At 36.5% G+C, this 23,440-nt stretch overlaps 1 long non-coding RNA gene across 1 annotated transcript in view; it reads left to right on the top strand.

The window, feature by feature from the left end:
- Nucleotides 1-23,440, top strand: part of LOC138139236 (uncharacterized) — a 355,934-nt gene that overhangs the window by 291,765 nt on the left and 40,729 nt on the right. The window lies entirely within an intron of this gene.

Genomic DNA, 23,440 nt, shown 5'->3' with positions numbered 1-23,440 from the left:
GGCCCTTATAATGTCTGTCATGTCAGTTTTCACATTTTTAACTAATCATAATTTTTCAAGACTTTTTTCATAAAGTACACAAAAGGCGAAAACACGGATATGATTCTCATATATGGACTATGTAAAAATAAAAAAATGGTGCCCAAGCTACATTTATTTACAGACGGCGGTTTCCAAATAGGCAACATCCATGTTTCTTGTAAAAATTTTTGCTCGTAACCTCAATAAAGAGAAAGTGTCGTAAAAAATCTTATTCGCTAAGCTACTTGGATTGCTAGGTTATTTCGAATTAAACAAAATATCAAGTTATAGGGATTTCTTGTATTTTGGGTTGCACATAACGAAATTTTCATCGGAAGTCTCTCGTGAATAACCCTGTATTATGTTTGACACGAGACTTATTTCAGTACTGAATTCAGTGCAATTGTTGCGCGCGCTGATTCAGTTTAAAATTTAGTACTGAATGCCGGATTGCTGTATGACACGTAAGTTCGTAAAATACGTACACGCGCATGCGCTTTCAATGTAAACAATCTGTTAAGTGTCAATACTACGTAAGTTTGCGGCACCGTTGAAAGTGAAAATAGTGAACAATAGCTGCTTTCCATTCGGTCAAAAGAAGTAAAAGAACCGTTCGGAGCTGCTCCTGAGCTTGAAACCCCACGTTCCATTTGCTAGAAACGGTGGGCATCACGCTCATTGGTTTTACCGTTCCCTTTCCCCTCAAGGACCACCTTTCGTGCAGGGGCGTGTGGCCCAAACGTGCATTTTAACCTAGGATTTTAACCACGGGCATTTCAACTCAAAGTTCGCACATTTTAACCGTTCCTTTCATAACTGCTCTCGAGCAGCTCCGAGAAGTACGAGGCTTCAAGCACCAGGGGCGTAAGGATATTGAATGGAAAACAGCTATTAATATCAATATGGATCGGCGTAGACAACTACTGCTAGCAGCAGCCACGGAGATAATGATGATACAGCGTGATCAACAATGACTGAGTCTGTTGGCAAAGAAACAGTTGAAAAGTGCTGATGTTTTTTATCTCGTAATTCGCGCTGACTGAATTTTTTAACTTGAGACGACATTCTAAACATTTTCGGTTATGCCGGTTATGTTTATGCTATTACAAAAATGAACCTTTGATGGTAAATTTTAAATTTGCCAAATTTCAAAATTTCATTGTTACCAACAGACTCAGTCATTCTTGATCACACCGTATTAATCATGGTAGAAAAAAAAAAGGAATGTAAAAAAGCGCCCGAAAAAAATTTGGGTATTATTATTTGGTCGTTTCAGTACGGTACAGGACAAGACTCACTTGCAGGAGCCGAACAAGCTATAAAAAATGGGCCCGGGACATAAAGAACATTATTTTCAGAATGGCAAATAAAAACACATTTTTTATTTACACGTCTAATTATTAACGTTTCAAACTCCAATGTAAATAGATAGATAGCTTTAAATAGAAGTATGGTTAATTATTCAAAAGCTGTGAACGAATCATTAAAAAAATGAATCAAATGAATTGATTCACTGAAAGGAATCGAACTTGCCACCTCTAAAAACAGGCACAGTTGCACGACGGCGGTACCGTCAACCATGTCGCTAATGCGCAGGTTTACATCCAAGAAATTAGAACATGTTCTATTTTCTTGCATCCAAGCTCACTGAATCAGCGCGCGCAACAATTGTACTGAATTCAGTACTGAAATAAGTCTCGTGTCAAACGGCTCTTATCAGCAGTGTCCGGACGAAGTAGTACCGGATAAGTCGACCAGTACAACTTTGCGTAATCCCTCGCTCGCACATAAACACGATTCAGCTGGTTTCCTGTTATTGAAAACGAACCAGCTGAATCGTGTTTATATTGCTCTATTGCTCTACCTCTGTGGTGGTGTGGAAAAGAATAAAAAATACAAAAATAAAAGAAATTCTCGATTTCTACACGCTGTAACTACGAAACTATTGATGTGACAAAAAAACATAAAGAACAAAAAATGTAGAGAATTGCATACTCTATATTTTCTATAATAACTTAGATAGAGGTATCTCGCACGGATAATGAAATAATCGCAAAAATGTGATTTTGCACCCCTATTCTCCAGTATGGCGGGGCAACCCCCCAAGGTCGCAAACTTATCAACATTAATAATATGCCTGATAGAAGATACCTGCCAAGTATAAACTTTTCTGTGCCTTTTACAAGGTAAATATCCCTATTGATTGGACCAAGATGTAATGAAAGCTATGCAAACAGATGTTTATATAAAAATTAATTCTGTTAATTTGAATGAAAGGAAAACTGTTAGAAAAGAAATTTCTCAGAGAAAAATATTTATAGAGAAAATGATAAATGATTATAAATTAGGTAGAATAAGTAGGAAACATTTTGCTATTTGTGTGTCATATAAATTAAGTGGAATAAATAATTGAAATTATAATTTTAATAATGGTGCAGTTCAGGGAAGGGGAAACAATTGAACACATCATTTCTTCTTGCACCGTTTTGGCTCAAAGCGAATATAAGAAACGTCACGATATATTCGCTAAAATTATACACATGAATTTAGCTGTTAAATTCAATTTATTAAAGAATACACAACCACATTATAGTTATACACCAGAAAGTTGTTTGTAAAATGACAGTTACAAGTTATATTTTGATAGAACAGTTTTAACTGACATTCATATTAAACATAACAGACCAGACATTATAATTTTAAATAAACAACAAAAGCAAGCATATCTTTTAGATATAGCTGTTCCAAATTCACATAATATAACACAGACATATAACACAAAAATTAATAAATATTTAGAGCTCTCCGTTGCTATGAGAAATCTTTGGTGTTTAGAAAAAATTTCGATTTTACCACTGTAATGATTTGAAGACATTACTTTTTCCGCCAAATATTTGAACCTGCGCAAACGGTAACAAATGTGGTCGTGATCGTCATCGAATCGGAGGAGCCCTACGTTGTGTCTTTCTTTTGGCGGAAAAAAAGAAAAGGTTCGGAATGCAAACGATGAGGGTTCCAGTTGGAAGAGTGCCGCAAATAAAACACACATGTGAGGGACGCCAAACTTTTATTTCATTTAATTATTTGATCCGCAATGACTTTGAATTTTTGAAGCGAGCAACGCAAGATGGCAACAAAACAAAATATAAGGTGTACACAAATAAACAGCATTAAACGATGCAACACAAAATACATAATTTACCAAAATCGAAATAGCAAACGGTGAATTTTTAAAGAAATAAAGACAAACAAGAAATTAGACACAATGCCAAATCTCACGTTGCACTCGCATACGCCAAACGAACCGACAAAGTGGATTTTTGAATTAAGGTGAATGAACGAATTTTCCCGACAAAACACAAAAATAAACAAATTATAAAACGCGGTTATTGCAAAACGGGACCGATAAAACCCCCGTAAACGGTATCCCAAAGGCGGAATCTTTTCAAACTTCATAACAAATTTTTCTTAAACACGAATTACAATAAAATATTTCATTTCGGTACAGTTGAGATACGGGGACGCGCGATTTCGTTACGAGCCGTTTAAATGGAGATACAACAACTACAGAGTACATGTGTGAACATTACTACAACCTCTAACGCATGCGACACCCCCGCGCCCTATTTCTACATCCGCATGCCGATCGGAAGGGAGATGACGGGACACACAACTTCCATGTGTGGACGTGAATCTCACGCGTAGGTTCGGAGGGGACGAGGCACACAACTTCCATGTGTGTACGTGAATCTCACGCGTATGTTCGGAGGGGAAGAGGCACACAACTACTATGTGTGTACGTGAATCTCACGCGTAGGTTCGGAGGGGACGAGGACAAAAAAAAAGGAAAAGAAATTACGCTGAGCGAACGAAACTACAACGTGCAGTGATCTACATAGTCCCAATCACCAATCAATGCCTATCGAAGTGCGGAACATTTATTACAGCCCGTGACGAAACGAACGCTGATGTCGCTCTAAACTGCTTTCCCAATTACATGACACAAACTTTTCTTCCGATACGAACAAATTACGATTTTAACAAATTTGTGAATTTAGCATGTCAGAATTTAATATTTACAATGCTGTTATACCTGCAAAACATACCTGTAACAACAAAACACAGTCCTGGCTCGAACAAAGATTAGTGTAACGCGTGAGACAAAGGGAAAAAGTGGCGCCAAAATGGGACAGCGTCAATATCACTGATTTGCACCAAATCTCACGAGAAAACACTCCGTCTGTTAATTCGTGAATGAAAAGCGTTTAATTCAACAGCGGATGGCAGTGGGAATTAGCAAAAAAACACGAGATTTTTAAACAAAACACTCTGCACGCACAAAACACGTCTTGCCTCCGGTGAGAGTGGAAAGCCAGAGCGCGCTTTTTTTTTCCCACCATCCCTTCAGTCACTTCTTGACCATGGCCTACTGGATTCCATTTTTGGTAAACAAACCAAGGCCTACTTGGTAGCCGTGAAATGGAATTTTGAATCGGGGCACTACACCACTTGTAATTTTAGCAACGGGAATAGTACCGCAATCTCTTTTTAAAAATTTAAAAATTCTGGATTTAGATAACACATTGGTAGTTGAAATTCAAAAAGGTATATTATTATACTCATGTCACATCGTGAGGAAGTTTCTTAACATTGACACAGAACATAATAAAACACAACAAAGTCAAAATGTGGAGGCGAGACGCCGGTAATTATGTTGATAAGCACTGCACTATTACTTGATGGTAATATCCGTAATAGTGTATGTACTCCGGCAAAATTGCCGTGCCGCCGGGTGGCGGAGGGATAGTGCAGTTCAGGTAGAAGGTTAGGGGTTAATAATCTGATGTGGTGCAGTTCGGTCAAGGTATGAACATTTTTCTGGTAGGAAAAATAATTCTTTGCAGGTCGAGTGCACCCTGAACCACCAAAAAACCGATTCTGTGAATAATTACCAACTATTTAATTGGGAAAACAAACAATATCATTCAATATGAAACAAACTGAACTTTAGCTTGATGGGTTTGATAAATAAACGTCATGTCATAATTTTTAAAACCTTTTTGTAAATAAACAAGTTTAGTCGACACAAGTTTTGTAAGTTTTGACTTTATACAATTGTCATCTTGTTTCAGCTTTTAATGTCCACCGATGGTACGTTTTCTGAATTATGTGCGTTACTTTATCATTAAATTTTTCAACACTTTCTATTCACTTTTCAACAAAGAGTGTCAGAAGACGTCAACTCCATTCACATTCAATTTCACGTAAAAATCACGGTTGCTAAGAAAATCTAGTTACCTTTGAAAAATATGTATTATAATTATTAAGTTATGATTATCCGGTGTGGAATAAAATGATTTACATCTAGTTACCTTTGGAATTTTTGCACATGTAAATTTTCCTGTACCGCTCTACTTTTTTTTTTCGAAGTGCCGAACTATTAGTTCTGTCAATAAATGTCATCAATCGAATTGACAATTGTTACAATTTACTAAATTGAATTAACAAACGTTGGTGGCCACTTTCAACACTAGCTGTGACTTGCTTTTGTTAGCTCCTTTTTAATTTCAATCTCAACTTTGCATTCATATCATCCCTTCGCAATAAATCACATTTGGAATTTGGGTATATATTTTGAGGTTAGGCTTTCTTTTTTTCTTAGAGCGGCATTTCGTATTTTTACAAGGGTAATGCAAAGGTAAGTAGATGTTCATTTTATTCCACACTGTAGTTATTTATTGTATAAGTGTCTTATTAAGCATATAAAACACGAAAGACAAAGGTCAACACGAGAGCGTTAGCTCGAGCTGTTTACGCTTTTCTTGAGTGTTTTAAGCTAATAAGACAACGAATGCAATACAACATTTTATCCACATCCAGGTACATTTTCCTTTATTTTTTTGGAAAATTTTTATTTGACTTTTTCAAATGACGTTTGTCATTTTACGATGAATTAATTTATACCAGGAAGTCATGGAACGGTTGCTACTTATTTCCGATTGTTTTGTCGACCCTATTTGCAATTTGCAATCATTCATTTTTGAAAAATAGAAAATATTGGCAAGAATCAGAATATTTCAGCGGAAGTACTTGCAGAAACTGAAAAAGCCTACGAAAATTTGCAAATTTTATTAATTGGAAAGAAAAAAAGGAGTGTAACATCAGTGATAAGTAACCGAAGAGCTCCTATCGGCGTAATTCTTCAATGTCCGTAAAAAGTATCTACCTTCATAGTCGTAGACAAAAGTCTCTAAGTTAAAGGCAACTTTGAAAGTGCACCGAAACTTCTTGTGAGACTACAGTTCCATCTACTATTGCAGTTAATCTGTCTTCGCTAATGAAACAAAAAAAAAAGAAGACCGATAATATTTTCTTTTTTAAAAGGAAACAACCCCAATGTTTTGTCTGTTAATGTGAATATTAATGTAAATCTTAAGTGGATCTAAATAAAGTTATTCTGACTTTAGCGCTATAGTGTCTTATTAATTATTATAAGCAGTCTAAAGGCGGCCTTACACCAAGGCAACAATTGGCAACATGCTGCCGGCAACATTTTTTAGTAATGTTGCCGGTCATTACTAAAAAATGTTGCAGGCAACATTTTGCCAAATGTTGCCTTGGTGTGAGGCCGCCTTTAGGACAGAATAGTCCCGGACAAGTCGAGCAGTACAACTTTGCGTAATACCTCGCTCACATACAACGTATAACAGAAATAAGTACATTAATTTTAACTGGTAATAAAACTCATCAAGAACAACAACTTTTCTAAATAAATTTTTTTTGTAAACGTTCTTGTTAATGAGTTAAAATTGTTTAAAATTTTTCACGAATTTCGCTACCCGCCACTGGAGACCACGCTACCTGCAGGGATGGGCGGTGTCGACATTTTGTGTCGACTATGTCATTGTCGACGCGTCGACAATTAGCTAGATGTCGACAAATTGGGAGCTGTCAACAATGTCGACAAAGTCAACAATGTCGAGAGTCCGATAAAATTAAAAGTTTTAATTGCATTCAGAAAACATCCTTACTCTCGAAATAAAAATTTAAGAAAAGTGACGGTTTTAAATCCACTCTATGTAAATTTTGTTCTAATGGTGTATGTACGCATTTCAAAATAAATTCAATTCTCAAAAATAAAGTTAGGTTATGTCATGTTGTTGAGGAAATGACTGTTCGTTCGAAGTTTCTACCTGATTTGACAAGAATTATGAATGAGACAAAAATGACCCTTATGGTAAAACATTTTTAAGGTAAAATTACAAAGAAACGGTCGGTACCAACATCTTCATCTGGTGTCCCATCGGTTTATTAGTCTGGGTAATTGTTCACTTTAACTACTTCTGGAATTTTCGCGTTTTTTCTGTCTAGACACCCTCAGGGCGTCCTCTTAGATCGTTTCCCACCATTCAAACCTTGTGCAAATGCCTTTTTTTCTCCTCTTTTTGTGTTTCAAGGTCGCATCAAGGTCGCGCCAAATTTAAAATTACAGCTCAATTAACACAGCTAATATGAAGTACGAGTAGGAGCAATTGTAATGGGTGTTTTTTTTTTAATTTGGCGTCGAAGCAGGCGTTGAACTGTCGATTGGGAACGCACTATACAGGTTACGGATTAGGTACGGATCAGCTGTTTAAATCTTACGCTTTTACACGAGTGGTGCGATCTCAATCGACTCTCCAATGCCGACTTTGACGCCAAATTTTAAAAAACACCCTTTATTAGCTGTTCACGATTGATTTAAACACGTAGCAGGCCAAGATTTTTTTTTGTTAGTTTGGTGTCACGTCTCGTCATATGACGTTTCGTTATTAAATATTCGTCTTGTTGTCAATTCCGTAATTGATTTAGTACTATTCAATTATAACCTAAAATAGATTTATTATGCCAAATCACAATATTGATTGCCAACTAAAATGTCAGATTTTCATAGACATTTCGAATTTGAAATAATTGTGAATGTTGTATAATAAACTGTATATAACCTCACATTATTACAATTTCCGACATTGTCGATATTGTTGACGCAGTGTCGACGTTTTATCGACATTGATGACATTGATGACATTTGATGACATTGATGACGTATTGTCGACGTGTCGACGTCGACAAATAAAGTCGACGCGTCGCCGCCCATCCCTGGCTACCTGGTCGCTGTGCTTAGAAGGTTTACGTAAACGGCTGAACGGCTCGTTAATTTATGGGGGGGAAAATGTTAAAAAAAATTGCCGATTTCGAAAAAGTAGTACATAGAAAAATTGTTCATCATGACGAGTTCTGTTACCGGTTAAAATTAATGTACTTATTTCTGTTACACGTTGTTTAAACACGATTCGGCTGGTTCGTTTTAAATAACACGCGAACCAGCTGAATCGTGTTTATGTGCGTGTGAGGGATTACGCAACGTTGTACTGGTCGACTGTCCAGTACTATTTTGTCCTAACACTGCTTATAAGACATTAGTGTTTTATTAATCCCATAAGACGTCTCAAAACAGTAGAATTATGACCTCATAATGTATCGGTTGTGGATAAAAAAACTAACGTAGTGTAGTGACCCAGTTTAAAATTTAAATTTAAATTTCCGGTACCGCCACAACAGCGCGCCAAATGTGAAGGTACTAGCGGCTAGACTAGGAACTGCGGGCGGAAATATAGCGGGGGGTTGAAGCTCTCTCGCGCGGGTGGTTGTAAGGGGGTAGGTCACTTTTGTTTAGTTTTTCGAAACGAACACACCTTGCGAAGAGCGATCCAGTTTCTCAAATTTGTAAGTCCCGAGTAGATATTTGTGTCCCCGTGAGGAATTCGACGTTTTTTTCATTCGCCTGGGCAATTTATTCCACGTTCGTTAGCTTTTTGTGTTTTGTTTTCGGGACCAGGACCACGTGGTAAGGGTATGTTGTAGATTTCATTTTGTTGCATGCTGTTTCTTTAAGAAGCGCGCATTTGTTAATTTTAAGCGTTATCCCTAGCCGTCGTCCAGACCGCGTGCGGCCATTTTGTTTTTCTTTCACTAACATTTTTTTAACGGCACTCGACCCGCCATATTTTTGTTGAGTATTGCCAGCGAGTATTGTATTCCTGTTTAAAGCATTTTTATTTTATCGTTATTTAACTTCGCGTTTTGTTCTCTTTTATTTCCTCATTGTTTAATGTTGCGTTTTGTTTTGCTTATGTTATCCTTGTTTAATGTTGCGTTTGTTTTGCTTATTTTATCATTGTTTGATGTTGCGCTTTGTTTTGCTGGATTTTCTCATCGTTTAATGTTACGCTTTGTTCGATTGAATTAAACTCAGTTTTTGTTTTTCTTTGTGTTGTTGCTAGATTTCGGAAAAGTTAAAGTAAAATGTTGTAAGTGCGCCCCTGTGGGAGCTAGGTGACAATCAGGAAGTCGTGGGGTTGTTTAGTAAATTTCTGTGGAAGCTATGGTTATTTAGAGCCGTTAGCGGGGACGGACCTTAGTCTTTGCGGGAGCGGCGTCGGGATGTTTTCGTGAAGCTTCCGTCAACGGTTATAGAGACTTCGGGGTTTTGTCCGGGAAAGGTTGGTTGGGGACGGCGGACCTAGGTCTTTGCGGATGCGGTCTAGGAATGCTAATCGTACGACCCCGAAACGCTCTGTCACTCTTGCTTGGTCGGTGAAATAGTCTGACGTTCATTAATACGCCGAATATCTATAAACGTCGCTTGATTTCAAGATGATTCAGATTATTCTTCTGAGTCCCCTCGCGGCCTAAAGTTTGTTACCTCCAGCTCTAAGCTCCCGTCGGCGTACCTTGACCGCGTAGTTCCAAACTAAACATTGTTTTGTCATTAATCGAATTGTAAAATATGAGTAATACCTGGGATACGGTTTTTGAAGAGGGTTTTTCATCCGTCCCTGTCTGTAATAACTGCACCATAATTTGTTTACTTGTTTTGCAAGCTTTAACTGTCATTTTGTCTGTCATGTGCCCGTTTTTCTGTTATTTTAAATATTGTTGCATCCATCTTGTCGTTTACCTTTGTGATGCACTCAACTAGTTAATTTCTTGTATTTCGTTAAACTTAATTTCTGTCGTTTGTATTCGTTTCAATTTCTTTTTCATCAAAGTTATTACAGGAATTTTTAATAAAAGGTATTTTGAGTCCCTCACATGTGTGTTTTATTTGCGGCACTCTTCCAACTGGAACCCTCACCGTTTGCATTCCGAACCTTTTTCCGCCAAAAGAAAATCACAACGTAGGGCTCCTCCGACTCGATGACGATCACGACCACATTTGTTACCGTTTTGCGCAGGTTCAAATATTTGGCGGAAAAAGTAATGTATTCTCTTCTCTGTTCCCCGCGGTCCTCCGATGTCATCCCACCTACCAAAACAACACCATGCACTGCTGTTAAATGTCAAAAGTAGACGCACGTCATGTCGACCTTTTTTACGGACTAGGCTCATCGGACTATAATTAAAAAATCTAAATGTAAAAATTTGTTGTGATTTGGTGTTATTTAAATGATTCACAAAATAAAAATTATAAATTACGCAAGAACAATAAATACACAAATTTAACCTCAGTTATAAATGACACATTTTCGCGTCATTAATGGCATTTTACTCCACGAGGCAGTAATTGTAAAGCCAAAACACATCGTTCTACTAAAAAAAAATGCTAGCAAAAAATGTTGCTATTTTTATTAAATTCTGGAGGTTTCATTCGTTTTTCGATAAAACCTTTACTGTGACGTCACGATCAAAAACAATTGCTGCATTAAGACTTTAGGGCGTATTCTGTAACTGCTCCGCTAAATTTTAAAGCCCGTTCAATTAAGTTGTCATAGCAATGACTAATCCGGGTTTGATTTTTTTTTCTCTAAATAAGTGGAAATTTATTTATAATAGATTGATTCTTCATACATTTAAATAGATAAAATTAAAGCAAATAAAATAATTCTTTAAAAGTAGAAGATAAAGGCACAGTCCCAATAACACTGGCAGCATTACCCCTCTGAATCGCAATACTAATGCGCTGCTTCAAGTATGTTTTCGCCTGAGGAATACCTGTGGTATTAGACAAAAGTTTTCCCAATTCATCTAGCAAAGAAAGTGCATCATTGCTCCAAGGACCCAAAGTCTCCACAGCAAACGCAACAAAAAAGTAATTATCGGATAAGGATTTATATTTCTTTTTTTTAAGAACTGCTGCTAAATTTGCAGCTGATTTAGGTGAAATGGACGACTCAGATAAATGGGAAGGTGCAAGTGTGTCAGTACAGGTGACATCCCAAACAAGTGATTTGCCTTTTTTCCATGGGATAATTGTTATCCCATCTGGACGTTTGCCATCATCCCTCAGAACACCAGTCGGTTCGAGAATGCAAGGGATATTGGCAGAAGAAAAAGCACGTTTTAAAATGTCATTAAGGCAACTGTGTCTTGAAATTCTTCCTGCACTTTTTATGCAAGACAATGCATGATGACTCAAAGTATCAACAAGCGAACCGCAAGTACAGATATGAGGTTGACAAATACTGATACCTAGTCTAAGGGAAACCGCAATTTGTAATGTGGTTTGAAATTTTAAATTTTCAAGGGGCGTATTCTGTAATTTTTAAAGAGATGTTAAAATTTTAAAATTTCAAGCCCTGATTGGTCATTGCTATGACAGCTTAATTTAACGCCCTTTAAAATTTAGCAGCAGTTACAGAATACACCCCAAAGCAGGCTAAAATTTTAAGGCCCCTTTAAAAATTACCGAATACGCCCTATTGTGTTCTAGATGGCAATGCCTGGCGCTACATTTTAACGCACTGTTGCCAGATAGTCAACTCCATGATTGCCAAGTCGCATGATACGAATTATAAAAGAAAATTCTCGTCGCGAAATGAAATGACAAAAATATTCGCTGATTCTGCGACTAATAGAGAGCTCGCAGGCTTAAAAAGTTCGTCGTGTGAGCAGTTAATGCACTTCAACCTCAGAGTGCTCATCTTTGTCGTGAAACTGGGCCAAAATAATAAGATCTAATACATGTCAAGGACTGTTCTCCTAGATGTGGTGAAAAAAATGTGCCGCTCGAAACGTAGGAACGCTCTGGGACACAGAATTTCCGAACTGATAAAATTTCTCTTCTTTGGCTTTTGAAACATGCTCAAATCTCTATTTGACGCCATAGCAAAGCGACACGATCCTCTCAGCTTCTCGAGTCACAGAATGACACAAGAAGAGCAACACAATGGTGACCACCTGAAAGAAAGAAATGTCAGAATAGAACACGGAAGTCTGACGAGACTTACAAAATTCCAATAAAAAAACAAACATGGTAAAAAAATCGCATAACTCAAATTGTAGAGGGATAAATTGTACAAGAGGTTGTAGGTGTATTTTAAATGTGAAGCGTTGCGAATGAGATTATTCAAAAAATGCTCCCACCGAACAAGCTGTTGTAGATCTGGACAGTATTTTTCAGAAGATTCATCGCAGATTCGACCCAATCGAGAAAATCAAGAAAGTTCTTGTCGCAAACTGGTGACTTCTTCTTCAAAAAGCTGCAAATCCTTAACCGCAAGCCTTTGTATCTCATTCGTATCATGTTAACGATGACACAAAGAAGAAACGTGTAGAGGAGTAAAATATACTCGTATCTTCGCGCAAAATTCCAGGGTTGTGTTTGAATACATTGCTCTATTCGAATAGAATATCTGACGTATAGAATATAGCCCCGTGATATCCCATATAGAAGATTAAAACCAAGAAAGACCAAATACCCTTTTGTGTTGTCTTTCGTCTTCTTAGGTTTGATCAAATATTCACTGACTTTCAAGCCTTCCAGAAGGTTTTTCCATGACTTCGCGCTCCACAAGTTCAACACGATCGTGGTTTGGAAATGAAATGTCATAACAGAAATGTCTAGAGTTGTAGTCACAATTGTTTTCATTAAAACGGAGCTTCTGTGGAACTTCTGCAGGATTAAAATTGATGTCGCACCTGTCGTTAGAACTGCAAAAATCAATACATTATATAACTTTCGGGCCCAAGTGGTTTGTTTTGGTTCAATCGACGACGGGGTCAAGGTAAAGTGTGACTAATTTTGAATAAAAAACTCAAAAATTTTATAGTCATTGTATATTAATATCACTGTTACCGTCGCAGTGTGCTTAGCTTATTTGACGTTTGAAACTTGTTTTACGTGTCACAGTTGGAGATCAGTTATCTATTGGATTCATCATTAACTCGCAGTTTGACTAAATTATTCATGAGGGAAAAATCTATAGTTGTTTTTACAGTTTCAGACATTTAACAAACAATGACAGCTTGCTGGATCCTTTGGGATTCATTTTCTTGTCTCATTCTCGAAACTTGGTTGATTGAATTTAGAGCAGCAATGATTTAACTATCAAAGTGTTGAATGGATTTCATTTAGATCTTTTGGTACAAACGCAGAATAAGAAATTAGGATTCAAAATAAACAAAACTTTAAAGTGAAATACGAAATAAACTATTCTGATTTCTAGCAATCTCTTAATTTTGAAATTTTATTATTTAAACTAAACTATGACAATCAGTACATTGCAGACTATCAATAATGTGTCAAACATTGCAGTTCTTGTTCAAATTTCAAATTGAGTCAATCTGTACATGATTTTATAAAATAAATATTAGAGCAGATCTGACGTGTTTATTTTTTTAACGAAATTACTGAAAAGCAACCGACTTTAAGTGAAAAGTTTGAAACACATTCAAGTGGTATCCGCTTGTCCATGTACTCATACTTACTCGTAGGTTCAGACTTGCGTGTCATCAAACCATTTTGTTTTATTCGTAGAATAATTTATACAAAAGAACAGAATTGACATTCATATTTCCTGAATGAAATAATTGATACAGAAATACATTTTTGTTGAAGTATAATTTCCATAACTACTCGTAGTAGAGATATTATCAATTGTGGGAATTAATAACTGGATTGTTTGAGGTGCAAATGAGATATTCCTGTATGATTATCTTTATTACCAATCGATAACAGAGACTACATCCAGCCCATCCGCCTGATTTAACTCCATATGACTTGTGTCTGTTCCTAGACTTCTGCAGATTCCTCAATGATAAGAGTTTACTCTGAAATGACCAGATCACGACTCTGCTTAACTATTATTTTATGGAATGTAGGAGTGAATTGAGGAATATTGTCTTTCATTATCAGATCCCGTCGTCGAGATGCTTCTTATGAGCCCTAAAACCTATACCTACTATAACTTAAAAAAAAAATCATTTTCTTGCACATAACTTTCTTTAGGGTGGCTCTAGGGCGATGATTCTTGCGGCAATGGAATCCTTTCGTCGAGATCTATTTGCATTCTAGATTATTGAAAATTTTCGAATTTTGGACCGGTTCAAATCAGCTTCAAGCATAGGATCTTTCTTACAATTGAAGATGTGGCAATCATTCTTGCACCGCTCGATTCCTCTCGTTCCCTTTTTCTGGCTCCCACACCACAAAATGGTGCCTGTATAATTGACTTTTGTTTTCGATTCGTCGCGACAGTTGTTTGACGTATTAGCTGAGTTACCAAAAATACGAAAACCCTGACACTGCCAAAGTCATAGCCGCCTCTTATCTAAGTCATTATTAATCGAACGGTATAAAATGCATTCTCGTTGTTTTGGCATAACGGGAGGCCATGGAAATTTTGGTTTTAATTTGGAAGTAAAGCTGTCTGATAAATTAGGTTATAAATACCGTCAATGTGCATTATTGTCAGTTTGCAATAGAGGAATACTCAGACTCAGCAACTTGTTATATTCATTTTGATAGGTCCGCACTTTAGCGACGGAAGTCAAACAGTGTGTCCAACGTTAAAAAAATAAATCATGGTTTCGCATTATGCCAAAACAAGGTGATCCTCATTTCACGAGAGAATTCCGTTACGTCAAAAGCTTATTGTTAAGCTACAACTAGCCACACGCTAATATCGCGTTTGTTAAAAGAAGATATTTTTCAAAATCCATGTCAGTTAACCCAAATGTAGACAATTACGTAACGGAATTATTTCGTGTATTTAAATTTGTTTTGGGTTCGTCACGACATTTTCATCTTATCACGAAACTACGCGCGGTGTATAAAGTGTATAAAACATGCAACACTTTTATCTTATCATCATATCATGACACTGTATAATAAAAAAAGGGTTTGGAAATTTTAGTGAAACGTTTTTTGTTGAATAAAACATGAGAAGGTTACAGTAGAAAATTTGTGGTCATCAAAATAAAACCCTTTCTATTATTTTGTTGCGCGCATCTTCATTGAGGTAGATATCGTTCACTATAAGAAAGACATCAAATGTCACGATGTGCAGTAACGAATTCTGGTCGGGCGAGTCCAAATTCGACGCGTTGGGGGAGTTTCATTGCAGCGGCGCACTTGCTGTTTATCATTGACTTTGTTCAAGCTAATTCCACGTGTTCTCTTTGTTTTTTCTCGTTTTCTTGTCAGTGTTGCGTTATTTATTTAACAAAAACAGTTCTTTAAGATAGCCAATATTCCCTACGCCACTGGTCGGCCCTGGACTGCGAGTGTTCGCGCAGCTTTGGATGACTCACAATGTCTTTCTTAGACTGAACGATGTCTACTAGCTCTAGTATCTCAGTCACATCATAAGCTCTCAACAGTTATCACTCGTTCTTAAAATTGGTTACTTCATTGGGCACACACCACTTCCTACAAAAATAGACGAAAGAACACGAAGACGCAGAATGTATCACATCGTTCTGTACGGACTTGGTTCTTGCCTTGCTGAGTCAAGTGTGCATCCACAGTCTCAGTTTCTACTCTATTGTCGTCATGAACTTATCTAAGAAACGGTCATGGGAACGGTTACTCAACAGTTTAAACTCCACCTCGCATCTGAAACAACCACATGAAAAGCCGACAGTTCCCTTGAATTTTATTGTAATCTTGCTGAATCTATTGCATCTGGCAACATCTAGTTGTGTGGTCTACATTTTGTGCAAAAACAATATCGCTGACTATTTGTCGAAGAACTTAATATTTCATGTGGAAATATATCTGCAATTCTTTCACAAATTGCTGCTTTATGTCATCGTCAACATGATTCTGTCACAGTACAGAGGCTTGAGAAATCTTCTGCTGGACCATGCGAAGGCAACAGACAAGCAGACTCTCCACTTAGTATTTATTAAAAGAGTAGAATATACCATGCGGCTCTTAAAACATACAGTAGACATTTTCAACAGCATGTTTGCTTGGCCCAACTTTTTCTTAATGTCTGCTTCCATTCTTGCTGCTTTAAGCGTTATTGACTACACTTTATTTCGCAACAATCAGATAAACATGTACGAAGGCATTAGCATCATTTTGATCTTCCTCGGTTGGAATTTGGTACTTAAGAGAACCCAGAGAAAAAATTTTTGATACATTTTAACATTTCAGTTTGGCACCTTCATCTTAATTTTGCAATACGACTCTGTGTTGCAAGAAGCTGAGAACATCGTGAGTCATGATTTGAGGTGGTCGTTTGAGGGCAAGGTTTTGGAGGAGCTGAAGTTGGAAGAATTTTCAAATTTCTTGATCAAAAATCTACCAACATTTATTGCAGCGGGCATGTTTGAGATCAGCAGAAGAACAGTTTTAAAAATGGTAAAGACAATTGTCATTTTCCTTATTGTAGTAATACAGTTTGGTATCCAAGAATAAATTACAAAACGTTACAGCTTTGAACCAGTTCTTTTATTGCAATATTGTACAAAACTATCAAAAAGTGTAATTTTAATTCATTTAAGTAAGTAATTGATGTCGCTTTGCATTCATATTGTTTGTTCAATTTAAAAATCTTCCAGGATCTGCCAGATCGGCCAGTCGGAGAACTCATTCAACTACTCAGTGGGTGGGGTTGGGCGAGACTTGTGGGCGGAGCTTGTAACAATCGCTTGGTGAGTTTTAACAACGCTATTGGGTGAGGCTGCTCAAGGTCGGCGGGTACGATCAACAAAGAAGAATGGGCGGAGCTTTCAAGAGCAAGAACGGAAATAGAGAACATCATGATGTGACAATCAACACATATTTTACCGTAGCTTGTGCCTGGTATTTTCATAATTTATTCTCACTGTTCTGATCTTATAAAAATTGTAAATATGTCACGTAACTTATTGTTGTGTCAATAATACATGTTGGATGAAAATAAATTAATTTTATCTAATCCCGTGGGATAAATGACACTTATCCCACTCATTTGAGTGGGATAAGTAAGTCATTATTCCAATGAGTGGTGTAATGAGACTGGCGGATTTACCTTTTTTTTTTAATTCGGGGCGGTCTTAGATAAAATTTTGTACATAACACTTGGGCTAAAGCATATTACAGGAAACTCGTGTGATTACAGATGAACTCGGGCTAACGCCCTCGTCATCTGCAATCTTCACACTCGAATCCTGTAATATTGCTTTTATCCCACTAATTGTGTAATAGTTATTTACGTAATTAGTGGGATAAAAGCAATATTACAGGACTCGAGTGTGAAGATTGCAGATGACGAGGGCGTTAGCCCGAGTTCATCTGTAACACACGAGTTTCCTGTAATATGCTTTAGCCCACGTGTTATGTACAACATTTTATCTACGGCTGCGAATTATTAATTAAAAAAATCAATTTTTGGCAAAAACGTCAAATTTGACATTTACAAAAATATATTTTGATAATTGTTAAATGTCAGTTTCAATCGTTTTAATTCAAAATCAAAACAACAAGATTGAAACAATTTGCTCAATACCAGGACAACCAGCTAATTCTGTTTGTAAACAACGCGTTGTTTTAAATTTTTCATAACTGAGAACCGGGTCGTTTACGTCTTATCGCGGCTCTCGGAAGTGAAGTGACTTCGAAAAATGTACATTGAGGTTACCCCGACGTCAAGTGAGAAAAGTACCAGAACCTGGAATGGAAACGTGTGTGATCCTGTTTCGAGGACGACCTGGAGTGCAAGAGACGAGCGTCTCTGGAGGTGTCACTGCAGTTTGCGTCGTTTTTACAATATGACGTGTATTACAAAGTAGTCTCTTGTGTGAGTAACCCAAAAGAGAGTAGTAGATGATATCATTAAAAGTGGAAGAGAGTCTTTTTGTGCCAAGCCCAGAGATTGAAGACCGAAACGAAGTCGATGCCGGCTACTGGGCGAACAAAATGCAAGGACTGTGTTATGTATTTACAATAAGTACCTAGCTTTTCTTTTGTATTGTTGTATTTCAATAAATTTTGTCTGTTTGCTTCTAAATAAAAATGCGTTACGTAATGAAACCAGTGCGGTAATGAACTACATTACGCAACTCAAATGACTGTAAATGAGTGTGGTAATAACGACTTATCCAAGCAGCCGTAGATAAAGTTATTTACGCAATTAGTGGGATAAAAGCGTGTCTGTAAAATTTTACAGTGGGGTGACGTGTTTGTTTTTTCGTATCCCACCTCCACCCGGCGGCACGGCAATTTTGCCGGAGTACATACACTATTACGGATAGTACTATCAAGTAATAGTGCAGTGCTTATCACTTATAATATCCCTAGTGCATTGATTATTTCCGGATATTAATCAATGCACGAGGACATATTCGGTAAGAAAATCGCAACGACACGGACATTATGCTTCTTCAATTATAAATTTTTAAATCGTACGACACTCATTAAAGACCAATAGAAAAATTAGTTCACGAGCCATAACCAAGACAACAACAAAATAAATGATTTTGATTGGCTGAAAAAATTTCCACTTATTAATCACAGTTAGGTTGGTCTACCTACAAAAAATTTCCAAGAAATTTTTTTGTTGCCATGGTTATGGCTCGTGAACTAATTTTTCTATTGGTCATTAATGAGTGTCGTACGATTTTCAACATAATTACCGGCGTCTCGCCTCCACATTTTGACTTTTTTGTGTTTTATGTTCTGTGTCAATGTTAAGGAATTTCCTCACGATGTGACATGAGTATAATAATATACCTTTTTGAATTTCAACCACCAATGTGTTCTCTAAGTCCAAAATTTTTAAATTTTTAAAAAGCGATTGCGGTACTATTCCTGTTGCTGAAATTATAAATGGTAAAATCGAAATTTTTTCTAAATACCAAAGATTTCTCATAGCAACGGAGAGTTTCTAAATATTTATTAATTTTTGTATTATATGTCTGTGTTATATTGTGTGAATTTGGAACAGCTATATCTAAAAGATATGCTTGCTTTTGTTGTTTATTTAAAATAATAATGTCTGGTCTGTTATGCTAAATGTGAATGTCAGTTAAAATTGTGCGATCAAAATATAATTTGTAATTGTCATTTTCTAAACAACTTTCTGGTTTATAAATGTAATGTGGTTGTGTATCTTTTAATAAATTGAATTTAACTGCTAAATTCATGCGTATAATTTTTGCGAATATATCATGACGTTTTTTATATTCGCTTTGAGCCAAAACGGTGCAAGAAGAAATGATGTGTTCAATGGTTTCCCCTTCAGTTCCGCAAATCCTACATTTATCGATGATCGATTTTAAACCACATATGTGTTTTTAAAAAAATTTGTTACACAGTCTAGGACTGGTTTTACAAATCTATGAGGGGCATGATGACCAACTCAATAGACAGGGACGAATGGCTTAACGTGACTTCCGAATCACGAGATAGAATATAGCCTTTTTTTATTTCGCCCTGGGTCGGAATTGAACCCGCGACCCTCGCGTCCCTGAGCCTAAACGGACTCCCTTAGGCTATATTCTGCCTATTCATAACTATTGTCACTCTAGTTAGCCGCTGAACCATTCACACAATGACTTTGAGCCTGTTGAAACTGGTTTTCAAAGTAGGTTGCCTGATGGGTTAACACCTGCTTCACCAACAACCAAACCAATAACAAGTGTAAGTATAATGAGTAGTAGAGCAAATTGTTGTGTCCCGAGTTGTAACTAACTATACAGTTAATTTTTTATCAATGAACCATAGGGATTGACATGGTACAAACTTTATTTCATGTGCGAAATAGTATATTGTATATCAAGAGTTGAAAATGAAAGATTTCACACGAGTTTGCAGAATTGAGCCACAAGCCGTAGGCGCGTGGCTTAAACAAACGAGTGTGAAATCGAATTTTCAACACGTGGTATACACGATATTTTTCCGACGACCACAAAAAAAAACGCTAATATTCGGCATCCCTTCAAACTTCAAATATCATTCGACAGAGCTGCGGACAAAATAATTATGCCGTTGCGCGGAGATAGACATCGTTAATCATCGGCCCGTGTACAATATAAAAACACACAGCTGTCGGCCAATCAAATTTCTCAAATTTTTCATTGTACACGGTTAGGCTGTTCGTTCGTGTTCGTGTTGAAATCGTTTGCAATTTTAAATTTTCACTAAGGAAAAACCGTGTGAAATGTGCCATATTGTGGTACTTGTGGTACTATTTAAATAAATACAGACAGTTGACTCACTCCTTTTTTCAAAACGCAATAAAACTCATTTTTTGCACGACTTGGACATAATGAGCAATTTTACTCCCTGATTGTATGGGGTAAACCGGGTCTTTTTCGCCTTGGGCAAAAAACCATAGCCAACTCAAGCTTTTAGTCATCTTTTTTCCCCTTGGGCAAAAAACCATAGCCAATTCAACCTTTCATCACAGTATAGAGTTATATAAGAATCAGTAGTTTCACTCGCGGGTTCAAATGGTCGCAGATCTCGATTCACCTGACAAACTCGCAGGTGACTGCGCAGTGGGAGAATCCCTCCCTGCTATTTGCGATTTTATTTATTTATTTTCTCGGCTACTATTAAGCGCATTCTGACATGCAGCATATCGTTGGATTCAGAAAAACAATCTCTTTCAAAGTAGGAATAAAAAAATATACCAAACTATCTGAAAAAATAATGTTGACTATCATCTGACCTTGAATGACTTTTTGAAAAAAAAAAATATATACTGTGCTTATAGAGTTTTTAAAGTGATTTATTCCATTTTTTGTTTTATTTAAATTGAGCCATAAATAACGGAGATATGGCTTACGGCGTTTTTTAAGACGCACCTGTATATGTATAAAAATTGTTTAATTTATGTATTCCCTTATTCCCCCTTCAAAAAATATTTAATAATATTTGCATCCCCTAATGTCATTTTCATTTCCGGACTAGTTTTAACTCTCACATCTACCCGTATGGTTTGGAATTGACTACGCCACTGGCAACTCGTCGGTGAGTTGCGCAGTGCAATTTGATAACAAAAAGATAAAAGGTGCCGCCGCCGAGTGAAACTACTGATTCTTATGGCTCAATACTGTGCTTTTATTATACATATTTTTTTCGAATTAATTTGTTTTTTCACTCGAGATGCAGTTTGTAGCCCGAAGGCGAAGCCCGAGGGTGCAAATACTATTGCTTGCACGATCCAAAAATTTTAATTGAAAAAAGCCGAAAGGTTAATAGTTATTTTTATATTAAGTGTGCGAAGAGAGTGTTTTTTGTGCATGAAAAGGTCTTTTACGCCGAGACGAAGGTCGAGGCAGTATAAGCCTTTGAATGCAGAAAAACATCTTCACGCACGAAATATAAACAATATTTTTTCTATAATTGATTCAAAAAATTGAAATTAAAAATTAAATTTTTTTAAGGAACTCTGAAGTTTCAATGCAGTGACCATGTGGCTAGGTAACTAATAAAAAACAGTGCGTGAAGTGAAAAACAGAAATAGTCGCATTTCACACACTGTTTTTTATGGTTTCTATGGTTTCGATCTTACTAACAATGCAAAAAAAATACACGTAAAAAAATGACCCACTTCATGCACGGATAACTATGCGTGAATTTCAATTTTTTGAATTAATTATAGAAAACAACATGTCAACATGACACTTAAATTTAGTTTGACAGTTAGTGATAATTTACAAATTTTCGGCTTTTTTCTATTAAAATCGGTGAGTCGTGCAAAAAATAGTAGGTATATGGACCTCGAAAGTGAATGATTTTTACCCTCAGTGCTTTGTAGAACCTTCGGGCTACAAACAACTAAAGCATGCAGTATAATAAATTACGTCCAAATGTTGTCTTTAACTTAGTAAGTGTTTGTAAGGTTAGAAAGATAAACATCAAATATGGCACCTGCGTTTGTGCGAAGAGAGGTGACCAAAATTTGGCCATAGTGCCATACGCGTCTACAATTGGTGAACCCTCACCTTGAGAGGCTCGTTTAAAAGTAGTTCCCCTTAGTTGATGTGGAACAAAGCTGAAATACAAGGACAAAGCGGCACCGTGAAACTAATGACATGATAATAATAACAGAGTGCCGTGACAATTGTCTTAATGTCAATAAATTCGCTCGGTAATAAAAACGCGCCGAATGTTGTTCCAAGTGCTTCACTGCAATCCAATGGTACTACAGAAGTTAGAAAACGCAAAAAATGGACTATGGAAATGAATATTTTCATTATACGGGAATATTTTCGGATCACGAAACTACAGGATGTTGTGAGTACTTACAGGCTTGATTTATTTAAAGCGTTCCAAAGTAAGTACCCCCAGTTTCCTGTTACTATTCAAAATTTAGCTGACCAGAGGAGAGCCATTATGAAGAAAAACTATATCCCTTCGGCAATTTTAGAAAAGATCAAAAATGATGTAAAGTTAGAATTGTCAATTAATTATTCTGACTATATCATTCATTACCTCATAAACCAATAAGAATCTTTGATTTTCTTTAGTTACCATGTATTACAGCGGTTATTGTAGTAACCAGGGTGATTTCGAATATACGAACCTTTGTATATTCGAATATACCAACCTTTGTATTTTCGCTCGCCGCCTTAACTGATAAAATTTTTTGCACTAGCCGTCACATTAACGTCACATTAAATCGCTCTGCTACTGAATGCGCCCAGTCGGTTTCGGAAACCTGTTTATTTATTTATTTGTTTATTTTATTCATGATATAGTCTACCCGTATACAACTCGAGGATGGAAAATTCTCGATTACTCGACGTGTTGCCGGAAACACCACTCGATCTTCGATCTCGTGGTGTTTCCGGGCAACACGTCTCGTATAATCGAGAATTTTCAGTCCTCTAGTTGTATAATATATGACAATAATGAAGTTTCTAATAATTTAGTTGAAAATTCTGTTGAACCGCAAAGTTTACAAAGTTTACCAAATCATAATGACTCTTTCTGTTATCAAAATAATTCAACACCAAACAACACGATACAAAACGACATAAATAATTTAGACTTGAGTTATAATGATATACATGTTATTAATCAAAATTTTTACTACCATCAAAATTTTAAAGAACAAATTGAAGATGAATTTAATAGAACTCTGAACGAATTTGAACATATAGAACCATTTAATAGACCACTATTACCTAAACAACAAAGCTCCAAAAAATTCTTTGC

Source organism: Tenebrio molitor, chromosome 9 (assembly GCF_963966145.1).
Source record: "Tenebrio molitor chromosome 9, icTenMoli1.1, whole genome shotgun sequence".
In the NCBI taxonomy this organism is placed as follows: Eukaryota; Metazoa; Arthropoda; class Insecta; order Coleoptera; family Tenebrionidae; genus Tenebrio; species Tenebrio molitor.
The sequence above is the reverse complement of the archived record's forward strand: the minus strand, read 5'-3'. Positions and strand labels throughout refer to the sequence as shown.